The sequence below is a fragment of the Neolamprologus multifasciatus genome, chromosome 13 (assembly GCF_963576455.1).
Source record: "Neolamprologus multifasciatus chromosome 13, fNeoMul1.2, whole genome shotgun sequence".
Classification (NCBI taxonomy): Eukaryota; Metazoa; Chordata; class Actinopteri; order Cichliformes; family Cichlidae; genus Neolamprologus; species Neolamprologus multifasciatus.
Window position 1 is genome coordinate 28,087,163 of NC_140451.1, and position 10,876 is coordinate 28,098,038.

The window sequence follows — 10,876 nt, forward strand, 5'->3', positions numbered from 1 at the left end:
TTCAGGATGAGGCAGATGGCCAGTGCTTACAGATAAGGAGCCCTGGAGGTTATTCGGAGTATCTGTATATATTACATGTCAGCTTGGACATCCACACATTTGTCATTTCGGCATCTCTACGGTAGGGAAAGGTTCATAGTTATAGTTTGTAATAATGGTGATAGCTTGAGAGAGGCCAAAGGTCAAATTTGTATATAGCAAATGGATCCTGCAGAATAAATATGTGGGCCAGAGATAACATATACTGCCTGTAATAGTCATCAGACGTGACGAAAGCTGTTTTGGTTGCTCCCTTGGATCTGCATGTTTTATTTGGCCCACACTCCTTCTGACACAGCCTTCCCACTTATTGAGGTCTGGGACCAGCACTAGGAGTACAATAGCTTGGTGAATGTGTTAACCACTGAACCATGGAGCCACAAGGATATATCAAATACAGTGATTTCACAGGTCAGAAAGACACTTCCATTGATCAACACTATAACACAACTAACTTCAGCTGTTCACCTTATCACAGTGGCAGGAGTTTAATTCTATTTATGCTATTAAATGCAACCTCAATGCACTGATCCAATCATCATCTTGTTGTGTTTGTATGACCACCCTAACCTCTCTCTCACGTCTCTGATATATTCTCAGTGCTGATTGATTGACGAAAGCTCGCCGTATGAATACAAACCCATAGACTGCAGAGCATTAAGATCGCCAGCTGGCTTCTTGGTCCCTCTCTTCTCCTCCCTTGCCTCCATCACCACTGACTTTATCTCTCTGTTGCTTTTAAATCTTTGTTTATTGAGTATAGGATGAGTTGGGAGTTACCGGCAGTATTTTTGCCTTTGTTTTCCGAGTAGTCTAGTTTACCTGAGCTAGTTTAGGCGAGAAGCCTGAATCCAACAACCCAATGTGCGGTTGGTTCATGGTTTTGTTGAGCTTAGGTTCTTGGGTTTTCCTTGTATTTTGGCTTATTTCTGTGGTTTATCTTGTTTCTGTTTAGCTCTCCTGAAAATTCCCTGTTCTCCCTGTTGATGGGGTGTGTTTTTCGACTGCTACCTTGTGCCTTTTGTATGGACATAATTGATAAATTATTAAATATCTTTGATGGTACTTTCATGCCTCCAGCCAGCTTCATTTCACTGACTGATGGATGGAATCCAGTTTAAAATTTTTAGGTTTGTCATTTTGTTTGTCACCAGGGAGGGGTGGATTTGTCTGACAAGTCACTACTGTATGAATGTAGAATCGGTTAATCCCCAGGTCTTTCACAACTCACCCAGCAGGATTAAAGCACTTTGGCACTGCTTAAGCTTTCATAAACAGAAGCGACGTTCCATTTATAGAACTAGAAAGTCATTGTCCATATCCCTTTGAAATTACTCCAAATGAAGGCCACTAGGCATAAAAATGAGGATATTTGAGTATATTACTGGAATACAGATGAAAAAAAACAACAATGCCTAAAAGGTCTCAGGAACATTAATTTGAGTAGACTGGATATATGTTGGTACATGAGTATATTTTAGCTGTCCTGGGGCAAGTAGGAGTCTGCACGTTTTTACAGGTTGGCAGTGTGATACATTGCAAATATCCCATCTATGGACAGTTTAGAATCAACATTAACTATGGGAGGAAGGGGAGTACCTGGAGAGAATCCATGCAAGCACGGGGAGAATTGTACACATAATTGCCCAAGCTGACCTGGCAAGTCCAATAAAATGAAGCATCAGTAATAACCACTGCACCAATGTCTTAAGGTGAAAAGCAGAAGAAAATGGGCTGAATCATATGTGCAATTACAACTTGAATTTTCTTGAAAGAAGGAAATCTGAAGGAAAAAGTATTCTAAAGAATGCACACACAGACAGGACAGAACAAACGGAGGATTGCAGCTTGATCTCAGCTGTAGAACAAAGGAAAGATAAATGAAAGTGAACCAAGAGGCTGAATCATCAATCTCTGCAGTGAAACAACAAGAAAGAGATTCAAGAGTACAGAGAAAAAGTGGCAGACAAAGGGTGACAGAGAAAGAGGGAGATGAGAGCTGTCAAGGTAGACAAAGACGGACCTTTACTGTCTGTCCCGTCCGTCTCATCACAGCTTCCTTTCTTAAGAAATCCTGAAAAAAAGGGAACGCCAACATGACTTTCACAGCTGTCAGAAACATATTCGGTAAAGTTTATGATTCATTTATGCGTCAGATGCACACAGAAGAGTCAGTGCTCATTAGCCTGCGGGTATAATGTCATTCTTTTAGACTTTGGTGAGACTTGCTCGTAAAGTTTGTTTATTTGCCAAATGTCAGCGTTATTTGTCTTCATTGTAACTGAAATACATTTGCCTTGCCATTTATGCACACTCAGCACAAGCATAATTATCACATAACCTTAACCATGAAAGAAATGTCTTGGTCGTCCAAATTCTCAGGTTATGCAGCTGAAAGTGTAATATTTTTGAGAAGATCATTTATCACCTTAGTGCCCAAAATAACCAGCAGGTTATTTAATGAGATCTGCCGAGAGATCTGGTGACACTGAATGCCATTGTCAAGGTATTTAGAAAATAAGGAACAAAATGAAAGTCCAAATGAGTCCAAAACACGGAAAAATAAAGGCAAAATGCACTTTTTAATGGTAGGAAAACGGTTCACACAAATGCCAAGATAACAGGGTCAAAAGACACAGCTGGGGAAACCAGACACAGGTAAAAAAAATAAAGACAATGGCAGGAAATAAACCTAAATGCAAATGCAAGAGTGAAAATGAGTAACAGGAGAACTTGACACATGGGGTTAAAATGGGGCAACAGCTGCAGGATCAAATAAACTCTAATATAGCCAAAAACTAAAATTAAAAAGTAAGATTTAAAATATTAATGGATGTACATGAAATTTTAACCTGTAAAGAGTTAAAGAGTTTAAATAAACTGAAATGTAAAAGTCCAAAACTCAACTCTGAGTTCAAGAAGGATGATGACAGCCATTTTCACATCATTTATACTCGTCAAAACATTCAGTGACCTCTCGAAGGTCATCATGATTGTGGAGGAGCCTCTCGCATCAGCATAATAATTTTTCAGCATAAGATACTTTGTGTTTTTCTGCAGTGACCCTCCTGCTCAAAAGGAAACCATCAGAATTTCTTAGAAAAGAGGATTTAGGTTTAGGTTTTTCTTAATCTGTCTTTGATCTCTCACTCTGACTTTTGAACAAGGCCCAGTACAAATCAAAGGTTATACATAAAATAACAGGCAAAATGTTAACAGGCATCAAATGGACTCTAATAGACCAGGAGTCCGTTTTAAATGTTTTATTGTAAAAAGCGAGGCTTGGAAGTACTGAAGCTTGAGGCTGGCTGGTGACAGAGCATGGAGAGAGACTGGATTGGTAGAGGTGAGTGGGCTGGTGAGGCGATGAGATAGCTGCCAGGCAGCCGATGAGTGGCAGGCTGGCACACGAGCCAGATCTAAGCCACAAAGAGAATAATGAGTAGCACAAAGAAAAACACATGGAGCACTGACCGAATGGGTTAGATTAATAGTTAAAGAGGCCTGTGTAGATATACTGCAGATGGTGACGAGATAATGAGGAAAGAAAAAGAAACAGGACGGAAAAATTGTGAAGGTAAATCCAAGTATTTTGAATATTCAGTTTCAAAAAAAGACTAATGAAAAAAATGTTATCAGTATGTGTAGGAATTTGTTTGTGTTCACACAACATGGTTCTTTGAATATTTATGTGTATGTTAGTTGTGAAGCACAACCTCACATTAACCTGAGTAAACAGCTACAGAAGCTGTAAAAAGTGCTGCGTTTGCCTTCTAGATAAGCTTCAGAGAAAGGAAACCCTCTGTTATTTTAGAGACTTTCTATGACCGCATTACTGCAATCAGCAATCAGTCTTTCACTTACTAATATCCCCACAGGAGGAACAACTCCCAGCTGAATCACAGGATGAACAAGATGCCACAGCTTCCACTGCACAAAGCAAAGGCAACAACTGCAGAATCAGAATCGGTCAAAGAGAAACAACTCAAGCAATGAGTTTAACACATTTCTTTAACAAATGTCTCTTTCACGTCTGTCTATGTTTAGTTTATTTTGATTGATATAAACCGTTGGAGCAAAATGCTGAAAAATAAAATACATGCCATATGAAATTGATATACAGCATAGCAAACATACCAAAGTAGCGCAGTTATGTAAACAAATACATTCTTCTTTAAATAACAAAGTCAAATGAGCAAACCTCTTTGTGAATCTAAACCAAAATCTTGCAGTTTTGTGTTGAATACCAAAAGGTAAAAAGATAGCACTTAAGCAAAACATCATGACCAGTGTTGGTCAAGTTACTTGAAAAAAGTAATCAGTAACTAATTACTGATTACTTCCCCCAAAAAGTAATCCCGTTACTTTACTGATTACTTTTTTCAAAAGTAATTAATTACTTAGTTACTTTTTAAAAACACGATTTACAACCTGAATAGGTGATAAAGCGATAGATCTTTCAGGCCAATTCTACTTTTTCTGCATAATCCATCATACAAAATGTAATCAAATGGAAAAGTCTCTTTTTAAAACTTGTTTTATTAGTTTTAATCTTTTAACTTTATGCATCAAGCAAAAATTTAATTATATGCAACATTCTCTGACTGGAAGAAATTAGTTTAACATTTAAACCTATTTTCTGCACATTCCAGCACATAAAATATTTTTTGTGTTTACACTCAGTCTTTCAAATAGATGCAAGTAAAACACAGCAGAAAATAAATAAAGTCAAAGACTAGCGGTCCTGTTGCTCTATTTTCACCTGTAAAGCAGGAGTTGGGTAGGCGGAGGTTTACCCTGGTGCAGGTGTGCCGCAGCGGTCATTGGAAGTATCCGCAAGTTTCTCTGTGAGTTTCCCATTACGTCGTAGCGCACTCGGTGTTTGCTTGGAAGTTTAGGGGGGGTTTTTTTGCTGTAAAAAGAAGTTTTCTTCCCACGCACAACGGACACTAATGTTTTTGTCACTTTTTATGGAATCAAACTTAAAGGTCAGTACTTCCACGCTTTAAACGCTGCACGCTCATACTCTCTCCTGCACTCCATATATTATCCATTGTTGATCTGCACACAGCTGTTTTCATGAACGTTGCACTTGCTTACGTCACTGTCATGAGACATTCTCACAAAAAAAATCACGGTTTTAGTAACGCAGTAACGCAGCGTTCCTACGGGAAAGTAACGGTAATCTAATTACCGTTTTTGCAATAGTAATCCCTTACTTTACTCATTACTTGAAAAAAGTAATCGGATTACAGTAACGTTACTGCCCATCTCTGATCATGACAAAGTAGACCAGTCTCAGTTTTGTAAAGAATATGCTTAATAAAAGCACATGAATTCACGATAATCTCACAGAAAGAGCCAGAGACCCACAACCATCAGTCTGCATCCGCCTGGGGACTAGTTGTTGCTGTTTTGTTTTTTTGCTTTATTCTGCAGTGAGCTACACCTGTGCCCAGTGATCTGGGCCACACAAGCACCGACTGACACTGGCTCCCAGACTTTGACCATTTCAGTTATTCATTAAATAGTCCATGCATACATTATACAAGTGACCTGCTTGTAAACACATGCTTTGTTTTCTAAGTTACCACCTTGTCTTGCCTCTGACTCAATGATTTGTCCTGGTCTACGAGAAACTGTGACACTGTCACAGAGCAGGACTCAAACAAAAAATTTACAGCATGAAAAAAAACACAATTCACAGAGGGAAAATGCAACAGACAAACACAATCATGAAGTCAAACAGATTCCCAGCCTGTCTAACTTCTCCAGTAAACAGTGAAATCTATAAATGTTACTGTCACAGAGACTGTCACGTAAGCCATCTTCTTGACCTTCATTTTCTCTGATGTCCTATGAGGAGCACAAGGCTGAAATGTTAGCATGTTTGTTGACTTGGCCCAAATAAACCTGAGATTAAAGATTTTAAATTGACACTTGAGTATTCAACACTGGAATAAGTCCAGGCTTAGAAATTCCCATGGAACATGCAGAGGTTGTTTAGATATCACTGATGAAACTCCTATTTAGGAAGAGACGTAGTAAAACCAAATGGCAGCGGGATATAAAAACATTTAAAGGAAAAGTTTCCAAACTGATGAAAAGAACAAACAAAAAACAAAAAACACTTAAAACACTATGTCAGGACCAACCTAATGAACAACAGCAGGAGGAAGACGAAGGGTGCTGCTTTATTCGCACATTGTGATACAACTGGGGTTCGTTCTTTGTGTTCTGGCACTAAAACAAAACAAAACAAAACCAAGAAAAACTAGAAAGAAATCCACTCTCCTCCTCTCAAAACAGGAGAGGTGTATCAACATGCCAACATGCTGTCAGGATCCAGCAAAAAGTTTCCAAGAATCAACACCACAGAGAAGGTTAAGAAGTGATTATAGTGCAGAGAACAGCAGCAAGGCTACAGTGGAGAAAGGCAGCAATTTTAAACAACAAACAAACTCTTGTTACTCCCTGACTTATGGGATTAACTATCAGACCTTTGTGATATTATGCGTCCAGTGCATATTTTGTAAATAAATGTGCAGTTGTAGCCCAGTATTCTTATTTTGGCATCTGTTGTCGATTAGTGAGTGTTGCACACAGAATGTTTCCTGAGAAAAATCAGCTTTAGGCAATTTCTTTGTCTTCCAAACACTGTTGATCTATTTCTAATGACTTCCAAAGGGCATGACACTATTACACAGAGTGTCTCTTAGTAATGTTGTTCATGTGCATTACACAATGGGAAAAGTTGGGGGGGAAAACACAGCATCAAACAAATAAAATAAAACAATTGATGACAATAATATCCATGAACAACAGCCATGCCTTCCATGTTTTTTGCACAATGTGAGCTTTTTTAAATGATTTTGGAAGTTAGAGTCAATGGTTAAGGTCTCTGTGACCTCAGTTAGGTCACTTTCTTCTGAATTTAAATACAAACAAAAACAATAAAAATGTCACAATGCTTAAGCAAGAGCATTTTTTTGGTCAAGGATCAATTCTATGCATGGTGCACTCGTTCTACAGCTGAATCACAGCGATTCTTGGTTTAAGGCTCCTGGTTTGCTCGGGGTCTTTAAGGTTTGCATGTTCCACCAGATTCCTCCCAAGTCAAAGAAAAGCATGATGCATTAAAAGGCTATTCAAAATGTGCCAGAGCTCCTAATTTAAGTTGAATAAAGCACTTAAATTTAAGAAAATGCTGAATGAATATGTATGAAAAAGCCAAATGCGCGTTGCAGTGTTAAGTATCATGAGTGATCAGCAAAACTAGAAAAGTGCTACATAAATGCCAGTCCACTTCACTTCACTCAGGAAAAATCATTCTGTAAAACACTTTTCTGGCCATTATTCAATGTCACATCTCAGGATCAGAATGGAGCCTGTGGCATGATTTGGTGACACTAATATTTATTATAAATCTGGACAAAAACGATCATGTAAACTGCAGGAAGATCCTGGGTTTGAACTCACTGATTTCCTCCAATGCTCTAAAGCACATGTGTCAAACTCCAGGCCTCAAGGGCCGGTGTCCTGCAGGGTTTAGATGTGTCCTTGATCCAACACAGCTGATTTAAATGGCTAAATGACCTCCTCAACATGTCTTGAAGTTCTGCAGAGGCCTGGTAATGAGCTAATCATTTAATTCAGGTGTGTTGACCCAGGGTGATATCTAAAACCTGCAGGACACCGGCCCTCGGGGCCTGGAGTCCGACACCCCTGCTCTAAAGACATGTAGGCTAACTGGCATAATCAGTTAGCTTCTATAGTTTTTTTCTTTTGTCCTGTCCAACTCACCTTACACCCACCCTGTCTCGGCAATGGCTTCCCCACCCTGAGCCTAGCTCTGCTGGGGGTTAAAAGGGAGTACTTCCTGCCCACTGTTGCTAAGTGCTTGCTCATAGGGGTCATATGATTGTTGTGGTGTTATCTGTTTTCTCTGTACTAGTGAAAGGTCTTTACCTTACAGTATTAAGTGCCTTGAGGTGACTATTGTTGTGATTTAGCCCTATATAAATGAAATTCAAACTGAGATTGTTCATTTTTTAATCATTAAAAACAAATATCTGTTATATGTTTCACCACACACACACCTACACACAACCACACACTATAGTGAGTGGTAAGGTGAAAACAAAGTGACAACAGCTACAGAGACTTAGGAGCTCATCCAAAGTCTGTGCGCACATGTGCCTGTGTGTCTGTGTGTGTGCGCACGGCGAGCATGTGTGGATCATCAGGGATTCATTATGTGTTTGATCGCTGTTCTCTCAGAGGAAGAGGAGGAATGCCAAAAGGAGAAAAGATGTGAAGACACTGCAGCCAGCTGAAACAGTGCCCGCGTCTGATGGATGACCTCAGCTGCCAAATTTGCTAATCAAATTAGCTTCTTGATCAATTCTGCGAGTTGGACGTGAGTCACACAGACTTTGCAGCACTGCTAACAGCAGCCTTTAGATGCTTCTGAGCCCATCTTGTTGGGAGTCTGTACTCCCTGCATGCTAAAACAACTAATTGGCTTTCACTAGAACTTTTGTAAAAATTATCAAACATAGCAGCCATGATGCCTCTAGCATTTATTCCTCAGGGTTTGTTTTAAGCTCCAATTTAGTGTTGTCAATTTAATTGCCATTGACTCAAAGAAATAACCATGCTCATTTCTACTCACATTTGCTTTAATTTGATTCTAATTGCTGTGTTCTGTATGGATGGTTCTTGGTCCTAAATTATTTGACGGGTTCATGTTGGGCTGCTCAGACTCATTTGCAGTCCAGACAGCAAAGCGACACGATCCGTATTCCTGCAGCTGGTGTAGACGTGCTCAAGAAAATGGAAAGCCTCCTGATTTTCTGAAGGTTTTATTATCTGGGAAATACAGCTAAAAGAACAAATGTGTGGCCATCATGTTTTGAAGTGCTTTCAATATGCTTCTTTTCACCAAAGCTTGATATCATGCACGCGATTTAGTCAACCACACATTGCTATTGAAGAGATTCACATTTTAACAACAGTCTGAGTGGATTGTCACTCAGGATTGACAGGATTGTCAAGTCTGTACATCAGCTCATGAGCACAGCTAGGAGGATGTTCACTGTTTTCTTCAAAATTTATTATTTTGGAATTTAAAAATATAATTTGTGCAAATGATTTTTGCACATTTTCTGCTTTTAAGTTGTCACGTCATCCCAGAAACAACACAATAGCTTTGTGCTTTTTTGCTGGAAATAAATTTAGCTGAAGTTCAGCTGCAGGACCATGCCTCATGCATTCCCCTCCTTCTCATATGTCTATAAATGCTCCTGTTTGTTCTCATTTCTGTGCTCCAACCTCTCTTTTAGATCAAGAGCAGGAGCGCTCAGAGACTATTGAACAGGGGAAACTGGTGGAGACCAGCCAAAAAGCATAGTGACAAAGAAAAACAGACACGTGTAATAGTTCAGGAAACAAATTACAAGAAAATATACAATATATAGAAATACTTAAATGCTCTTAAGCATATAAAAGCTGTAAAAAAATGTGTAAAAAAAACCCCCATTTCCACAACAGTAACAGAAAGACTCAGTTTTGCTTTTCGCAGCTGAGTTGACTCTCTGTCTCGTGCTGCATGTCGAGTGTTACTGCTGAATCTGGCCTCTCCTCTATGCAGGATGTCCAGAGCAAGCATAACTCCACAGCCTAAGGCTTCCTGGTCACAGCTTTCTTTACATTCCTCTGTGATTTCTGCTCACTCTGTTTTGCTGCCTCTCTTGTTCTTATGCCTCCTGTCCTCTCACCCTCTTTCTGCATATTAAAATATGGCCTATACAATGGCCTATTTAAAAAAATAAAATCACTTTCACCAAGTGAAAACAACTTTGCATAACATACCAATCAATTAAAGATCTTCTAATTTTGGAACATCTTTAAGATTGGTGTTTTCACTAGGGATGCACCGATACTGATACTGGTATTGGGTATCGGGGCCGATACTGTAAAATGTCTGTGTACTCATACTAGTAAAAGTTAACCGATACCATGAACCGATACCAACTTATTTCATTAATCAGAGGGTGGCTTGTCATTTCTGTTGTAGTTTTTTAGATTGGCCACTAGGGGGACATCCCGCGCTAAACAGGCACAGGGTTAGGTGAGTGAGACTGGCGACTCCAGATAAAAAAGAGAAACTGGAGGCTGCTGTAGCTAGGCTAAACAAAATGTCAGCAGTGTGGACCGGAACAGCCAACTTTAACTCAGGTTTTGGAAAAGCGATGAAAAATGTCAAGAGAAAATCCACGGGCAGTTTAAATAACAGAGGCTCTGACTCATTTTATTACTCTGGATGACCAGCCAATGCCGGTGTCGTGCCAAACTAGGTATCCCCAACAGAATTTGTTTCCCCTGCGTCGGGAGCACACGCTGGACTGTCCAAATCAAGGACAAACAGGATCCCACATTGTTGATTTTTAGTTTACAAACACTTCTCATAATGACTAACTACTCCTGACATTTTTGAGATGTTAGCTCTTTATACAACGAAGTTATAGTGGGATACAAATAATATCAGGCTGATCCTGCCACAATTTGTTCCCCCTGTGTAAATCACACACAAACAGTATCCCACATTGCTGATTTTTCGTTCACAAACACTTCTTATTATGACGCATTACTCCTGAAACTTTGGAGGATTTAGCTCTTTATATAGTAAAGTTACAGGAGAATAAAAATATAAAAATAGTTATCAGCCAAAATGTTAATGGTTTATTAAAATAATCCCACCTGACACCAGTGAGCAATAAATATATAATTTTCTGTTGTAACCCTCAAACTGAATGGTAATGTAACGATACTAATT